Source organism: Ornithorhynchus anatinus, chromosome 2 (genome assembly GCF_004115215.2).
Source record: "Ornithorhynchus anatinus isolate Pmale09 chromosome 2, mOrnAna1.pri.v4, whole genome shotgun sequence".
In the NCBI taxonomy this organism is placed as follows: Eukaryota; Metazoa; Chordata; class Mammalia; order Monotremata; family Ornithorhynchidae; genus Ornithorhynchus; species Ornithorhynchus anatinus.
Window position 1 is genome coordinate 6,291,855 of NC_041729.1, and position 8,655 is coordinate 6,300,509.

The window sequence follows — 8,655 nt, forward strand, 5'->3', positions numbered from 1 at the left end:
ACAAGCGCCGTAGGGTTGGGGGTGGGGTGAATTTCAAATGCCCAAAGGTCGCGGATCCCGGGATTCCTCCCGAGCGTCTCCCCAGCCCGGACAGAAACCACCGCCTCCAAACTCTTATCTTTTTGGAGAGCGAATTTCCAAGAGCGCACTGAAGTGCGTTTGTTTCTGCTCAGCGAAGCAACATGACTTGTTCGGCTACTGCTTCTGCCAAGCCGGTCATTTTACTGGGCCCCAACTTCCCGAATAATCAACGGGGGAAATGAAAGAATCACCAACTTGTAAGTGGGTTGCAGGTAACAAGGATCTTCTTTGGAAAATGAGGACAAGATCATGCAGGAAGTACACTTTGCATACTGTATTCTGTATTTATACCGGCTCTTTCGTCTAAGAAGCTGAATAATCACGAGAGTAGTATTTTATATAACTTAATAAAGTGACCCACACAAGATGGAGTTTGTTGGCAAATCTTATGCCCCTCCCCAAGTTGCAGATGAGGAGAAAGTATATAGGATGCGTACTTAAAAACCCAGGATTAGAATCTAGCACCCTCGAATCCCAGGCCACAGTACCGTTCCGTAAGAAAGAAGGCCGCCTCGTTGAGGAAACGAGGGAGGGGAAAACCAGCCACACGTTGGCCAAATAATACCACCACCTGTGGTTTGTGTAAGTGCTTGCTCTGTGCCAAGCACCGTACTAAGCGCTGGGGTAAATGCCAAGATAATCAGATGGGACGAAGTCCCCATCCCACACGGGGTTCGCAGCCTAAGAGGAAAGGGACCACAGGCGTTGAATCTCCATTTTACAGATGAGGACGCTGAGGCCGAGAGAAATGAAGTGACTTGTTCACGGTCACACGGCAAGCAAGTGGCGGGGCGGAATTAGAACCCAGGTCCCCCCCGACTCCCAGGCCCAGCCTCTTTCCACCAGGCCGCACGGCTTCTAGAACTGGCCGGACAGGTTCCAACTCACTGAGGTCTAGCTGGAGAAGCAGCGTGGCCTCGTGGATGGAGCCCGGGCCTGGGAATCGGAGGTTGTGGGTTCTAATCCCTGCTCCGCCACTGATCAGCTGGGTGACTTTGGCAAGTCACTTCACTTCTCGGTGCCTCAGTTCCCTCATCTGTAAATTGGAGATGAAGACTGTGAGCCCCACGTGGGACAACCCCATTACCTGATATCTACCCCAGCGCTTAAAACAGTGCTCGGCATATAGTAAGCGCTTAACGGATACCATCGTTAGTGTCTGCTGTGTGTCCCTGGGTAAGTCACTTCACTTCTCTGGGCCTCAGTTCCCCCATCTGTAAAATGGGGATTGAGACTCTGAGCCCCACGTGGGACAGGGTCTGTGTCCAACCTGATTAGCTTGTATCTACTCCAGTGCTTAGAACAGTGCTCGACACATAGTAAGCGCTTAACAAATACCATCATTATTAGTAGAACTTGATGTTGTCAAGCGGAGCCCTCCTGACTGCGGCTACGACCAGAACTAAGAAATGACGAACCCTAACCCTCCTGGTATTTCCAGCAGATGGGCCTTCTCGCACCTCACACACCATCCTAATCATTTGATCGTTACTGGGTGCACAGCACTAGACTAAGCGCTCCGGAGAGTACAATATAATCCCAGCTCTGCCACTTGTCAGCTGTGTGACCGTGGGCAAGTCGCTTAACTTCTCTGTGCCTCAGTTCCCTCGTCTGTAAAATGGGGATTAAGACTGTGAGCCCCACATGGGACATCCTGATTCCCCTGTGTCTACCCCAGCGCTTAGAACAGTGCTCGGCACATAGTAAGCGCTTAACAAATACCAACATTATTATTATTATAACAGTAAACCGACACATTCCCCACCCACAATGAGCTTACTCTTAATCGGCGCCTCTCTTGCCGCCAGAGTCACTCGGTTCGTCCATTCACTCAGTCGTGTTTATTGAGCCCTTACTGTCTGCAGGGCACTGTACTGAGCGCTTGGAAAGTACGATTCGGCAACAGACAGAGACAATCCCTGCCCAACAACGGGCCAGCTGTGCCTCGACGCGTGTTTTCACCCCGCGTTCGGGCTTAAACGCGGTGGGAAGAATGGGGGGAAGTTTGACCCACACTGTGAGCCTGTGGGAGGCCACCCACTGCAGTGGGAGAACAAGCAGCCGGAGAGTGTCACAGCGGGGGTTGTGAGAAGCAGCGTGTCCTAGCAGAAAGAGCACAGGCCTGGAAGTCAAAGGATCTGGGTTCCGATTCCGGCTCCGCCGCAAGCCCGCGGTGTGACCTTGGACAAGTCACTGCACCTCCGTGTCTGTACAACGGGGATTAAAGCAGTGAGCCCCACGTGGGACGGGGACTGCGTCCAACCTGATGATCTTATATCTACCCCAGTGCTTAGTGCAGTGCTCTGCACACAGTAAGCGCTCAATAAATACGACAATGAATGAATGAACGAACACAGTTAACCCCAGTGCTTAGTACAGTGCTCTGCACACAGTAAGTGCTCAATAAATACGACTGAATGAATGAACGAACAAACACAGTTAACACTTCACTAATACCATAAAGCACAAACCCGGTAAGTACTGCGCTGTGAGTTTTTATAGAAGCAGCGTGGCTCAGTGGAAAGAGCTCTGGCTTGGGAGCCAGAGGCCATGGGTTCGAATCCCAGCTCTGCCACTTGTCAGCTGTGTGACCGTGGGCAAGTCACTTCACTTCTCTGGGCCTCAGTCACCTCATCTCTAAAACGGGGATGAAAACTGTGAGCCCCATGTGGGACAACCTGATGACCCTGTATCCACCCCAGCGCTTAGAACAGTGCTCCACACATAGCGCTTAACAAATACCAACATTGATATTATTGGTAATAATTATTGGTAATATTGTTATCAATAATATCAACGTCATTATGATTAATAATTATTATTATCTAAGCCCTAGCCCCACAGCCCTTATGTTCATGTCCCTCTAGTCTGCCCTTACCCTATCTGAAATTTATCTGTATGTCTGTCTCCCCGACTAGATTGTAATCGCCTTGTGAGTAGGGATGATATCGACCAACTCGAGTGTACTGTCTTAAGCGCTTCTTTCGGTGCTCTGCACTCAGTAAGTGCTCAATAAAGACGATTGGATGAGTGAATAAATAGGATTGATTGCCTGATTAATTCAGAAAAGGGAATGAAGGGCGGGGGTCTCCAGGATTCAGAAGCAGTCGATGCAGTTGTGAGCTCTGGACTCACAACTCACAACTCTGACTGTGACCGACCCCATTATCCTGTATCTACCCCGGCGCTTAGAACAGCACATAATAATAATGTTGGCATTTGTTAAGCGCTTACTATGTGCGGAGCACTGTTCTAAGCACTGGGTAAGCGCTTAACAAGACACCACATTATTATCATCATTGGTATTTACTGCACACTGACTTGTGCAGAGCACTGTGCGAAGCACTGAGAGAGAATATGAAGGGGGAAATTAGATATGATATTAGATATGGGAAATTAGATTGAGAAGCAGCGTGGCTCAGTGGAAAGAGCCCGGGCTTGGGAGTCCGAGGTCAGGAGTTCGAATTCCGGCTCTGCCACTTGTCAGCTGGGTGACTGTGGGCAAGTCACTTCACTTCTCTGGGCCTCAGTTACCTCATCTGTAAAATGGGGATTAACTGTGAGCCTCACGTGGGACAACCTGATGACCCTGTATCTCCCCCAGCGCTTAGAACGGTGCTCGGCACATAGTAAGCGCTTAACAAATACCAACATTATTATATGGCCTCGGTCCCACAGGGTGCTGAGGTGAGTACCCAAGGGTTTAGGTGATTCGGAAGTGCTGAAGTGGAAATAGAGAAGAAGCGTGGCTCAGTGGAAAGAGCCCGGGCTGGGGAGTCAGAGGTCATGGGTTCAAATCCAGGTTCAGCCGCTTGCCAGCTGGGTGACTTTGGGCAAGTCACTTAACTTCTCTGTGCCTCAGTGATCTCATCTGTAAAATGGGGGTGAAGACTGTGAGCCCCACGTGGGATGACCTGATCGCCTTGTATCCTCCCCAGCGCTTAGAACAGTGCTTTGCACATAGTAAGCCCTTAACAAATGCCATCATCATTATTATTATTATTATTAAATAGGGTAGAAAATAAGAAAGGGGGAGAAATGATTTCAGAAGGGCCTTAAAGATGGAGAAACGGCATGGCTTAGTGGAACGAGTCCGGGCTTGGGAGTCAGAGGTCATGGGTTCTAATCCCAGCCCTGCCACTTATCAGCTGTGTGACTTTGGGCAAGTCACTTCACTTCTCTGGGCCTCAGTTCCCTCATCTGCCAAATGGGGATGAAGACTAAACCCTACGGGGGATAATCTCATCACCTTGTATCTACCCCACAGCTTAGAACAGTGTGTGGCACGTAGTAAGCGCTTACCAAATACCATCAGCATCACTATTATTCTTATGCGGAGAGAGCAGTGGTCTCCTGGTGTGAAGGGGAAGAGAACTGCTGGCAGTAGGGAGGGTAGGAGCGAAGGTCGCTGGCTAGAGGCATGAATGAGGTGCAGCAAATGGGTTGGTTTGAGAAGCAGCATCCTCTACGGGAAAGAGCCCAGGCTTGGGAATCGGAGGATCTGGGTTCTAATCCTCCGGGCCGTCACTTACCGGCTGTTTGACCTTTGGCGAGTCACTTCACTTCTCTGATGACGATGATACCGAGCTCAGCATCCCTCTCTCAATTAAGACCCGATTGAGAGTCCCACCAAAAGCCCTATATTGAAAACTAATAATAATAATGTTGGTATTTGCTAAGCGCTATGTGCAGAGCACTGTTCTAAGCGCTGGGGGAGATAAAGGGTAATCAGGTTGTCCCAAGTGAGGCTCACAGTCTTCATCCCCATTTGACAGATGAGGTAACTGAGGCCCAGAGAAGTGAAGTGACTTGCCCACGGTCACCCACTGACAAGTGGCAAGAGCTGGAATTCGAACCCATGACCTCTGACTCCCAAGCCCGGGTTCTTTCCGCCCCGGCCGCCTGTCAGCCGTGTGGCTGTGGGCAAGTCACTTCACTTCCCTGGGCCTCAGTTCCCTCATCTGTAAAATGGGGATCAGGACTGCGAGCCTCACCTGGGACAACCTGATCACCTTGTTTCCATCGAGAAGCAGCGTGGCTCAGTGGAAAGAGCCCGGGCTGGGGAGTCAGAGGTTATGGGTTCTAATCCTGCCTCTGCCACTTGTCAGCTGGGTGACTTTGGCCAAGTCACTTCACTGGGCCTCAGCTCCCTCATCTGGAAAATGGGGACGAAGACTGTGAGCCCCACCTGGGCCAACCTGATCACCTTGTATCCCCCCCAGCGCTTAGAACAGCACTTGGCGCAGAATAGCACTTAGAAAGAGCCCGGGCTTGGGAGTCAGAGGTCATGGGTTCGAATCCCCGCTCTGCCACTTGTCAGCTGTGGGACTGTGGGCAAATCACTTCACTTCTCTGGGCCTCAGTGACCTCATCTGTCAAATGGGGATGAAGACTGTGAGCCTCACGTGGCACCACCTGATGACCCTGTCTCTCCCCCAGCGCTTAGAACAGTACTCTGCACCTAGGAAGCGCTTAATAAATACCAACAGTATTATTATTATTACCCCAGCGCTTAGAACAGTGCTTGGCACCTAATAAGCGTTTAACAAATAGCATCGTTATCATGATTACTGGTGGCACTCAAAGGCCCTGAGGCCTAACTGCCCCTGCCATCTTGTCGTCATTCACCACGAGGCTTCAGAGCGAAATCACCTCAGGGCGGGGGGAGGGGGGCGGGGGGAGGGAGGCGGGACGGCGCCCGCCAATAAGAAGAAGGACAGAGGGTCACGTGCGGCGCAGCAGCCAATCGTCTCTCCTGGTTCGTTGAGGCGGGCCCCCGCCGGTGACGTCACGGCGCCCCACCTGGCGGGAGGGGGGAGGGAGGGCGGGAGGAGGAGGAGGCGGGGTTAGCGGGTCACGTGACGGGGAGAAGTAAATACGGACACGTGGTTTTCGCCGCCCGCCCCGTCCCCCCCCCCGCCCAGTGGCTCGCTCATTCATTCATTCATTCATTCATTCATCCATCCATCCATCCATCCATCCATCCATCCATCCATCCATCCATCCATCCATTCATCCATCCATCCATCCATCCATCCATCCATCCATTCATTCATCCATCCATCCATTCATCCATAATAATAATAATAATAATAATGTTGGTATTTGTTAAGCGCTTGCTATGTGCCGAGCACTGTTCTGAGCGCTGGGGTAGACACAGGGGAATCAGGATGTCCCACGTGGGGCTCACCGTCTTAATCCCCCTTTTACAGATGAGGTCACTGAGGCCCAGAGAGGTTAAGTGACTTGCCCACAGTCACACAGCTGACAAGAGGCAGAGCTGGGATTCGAACTCATGACCTCCGACTCCAAAGTCCGTGCTCTTTCCACTGAGCCACGCTGTATCCATCTATCCATCCATCCATTCATCCATCCATCCATCCATCCATCCATCCATCCATCCATTCATTCATGAGCACTTACTGTGCACAGAGCACTCCACTAAGCACTTGGAAAGTATAATTCAAGTCACCTCACTTCTCTGAGCCTCAGTGGCCTCATCTGTAAAATGGGGATGAAGACTGGGAGCCTCACGTGGGACAACCTCAACAGCTTGAAGCAACGTCGCTCAGTGGCAAGAGCCCGGGCTTGGGAGTCAGAGGCCACGGGTTCGAATCCCGGCTCTGCCACTTGTCTGCTGTGTGACTGTGGGCAAGTCACTTCACTTCTCTGGGCCTCAGTTACCTCATCTGCAAAATGGGGATGAAGACTGGGAGCCTCACGTGGGAACAACCTGATGACCGTGTATCTACCCCAGCGCTTAGAACAGTGCTCGGCACATAGTAAGCGCTTAACAAATACCAACATTATTATTATTACGCCAGCGCTTAGAACAGTGCTCGGCACATAGTAAGCACTTAACAAATACCAACATTATTATTATTATAATTCAGCAAAAACCGCCTCCCCATCCCCGAGGCTGGAGCCCACCCCAACCCTGAACTCACACCTCTCTCAGTCATTCATTCGTGCCATCGTATTTATTGAGCCCTTACTGTGTGCAGAGCATTGGTAGTTGTTAAGCATCTACTATGTGCCAAACACAGTTCTAAGCGCTGGGGAAGATACAAGGTAATCAGTTTGTCCCACGTGGGGCTCACAGACTTAATTCCCATTTTACAGATGAGGTCACTGAGGCACAGATAAGTTAAATGGCTTGCCCAAGGTCACACAGCAGACAAGTGGCGGAGCCGGAATTAGAACGCACGTCCTCTGACTCCCAAGCCCGGGCTTTTTCCTCTAAACCCACACTGCTTCTCTACGCACTGGACTAAGCGCTTCGAAAGTACAATTCGACAACAGATAGAGACACTCCCTGCCCCAACAACGAGAAGTGTCTCCTTCCCTGACCCGCATTAAATGTCGCTCTGCCCGTGATTCCCACTGCGGCCCCAGAAATTTGCACCGCTCCCCAATTATGGACCAACCCTTTAACTAAGCGAGAAGCAGCACAGCATAATGGATAGAGCACAGGCTTGGGATTCAGAAGGTCAAATAATCCCAGCTCCACCACTTATCTGCCTTGTGACCTTGGACAAGTCACTTCACTTCTCTGGGCCTCAGTTCCCTCCTCTATAAAATGGGGATTAAGATTGTGAGCCCCATGTGGCACAGGTCTGGGGGTCAGAAGGACCTGGGTTCTAATCCCGGCTCTGCCACTTGTCAGCTGCGTGACTTTGGGAGAGTCACTTTACTTTTTTGGGCTTCAGTTCCCTCATCTGTAAATTGGGGATTAAGACCGTGGGTCCCCTGTGGTCCGAGGATTGTTTCCAACCCGATTTACTTGTATTTACTCCAGCGCTTAGTACAATGTCTGGGACATAGTAAGTGTTTAACAAAAACCATAATTATTATTAGTGCTAACGGCAGTGGTGGCCGCGTGGCAGCAGAAGAGAGGGAGGAGAGGAGGAGAGGCCGTCCAGAGTCCTCTTCCTCCTCCTCCTTCTCTTTGACTGAAACTGTAGCTGAACTACAGCTGTAGTATTAGACTGTTAGCCCGTCAAAGGGCAGGGACTGTCTCTCTCTGTTGCCGATTTGTCCATTCCAAGTGCTTAGTACAGTGCTCTGCACATAGTAAGCGCTCAATAAATGCTATTGAAATAAATACTATTGAATGAACCGGGCCTTCCCAGACTATTTCTCGGAGTTTCCAATTTGTTGTTGTTGTTGCCTTTTTTATGGTATTTGTTAAGCGCTAACTTGGTGCCAAGCAACTAAGCCCCGGGGTAGATACAAGCGAATCAAGTTGGACGCAGTCGCAGTCCCACGTGGGGCTCACAGTCCTAATCCCCACTTTACAGAGGAGGTAACTGAAACACGGAGGAGTGAAGTGACTTGTCCAAGGTTGAACAGCAGACAAGTGGAGGGCTCAGGATTGGAACCCAGGTCCTTGTGACTCCCAGGCCCGGGCTGTAGTCACTAGGCCACACTGCATCTCCCTGCTCACTGGCCCATGTCTCCCTTTATGGTTTTCTTGGAACCCGGTCGGCGAAGGTCGGAAGGTTGTCCCTCCCCAACCCGTCCTCCCCTCCCCACGGGAGGCTTTCCGAGAGGAAAGAGTCACCCAGCGTAAGA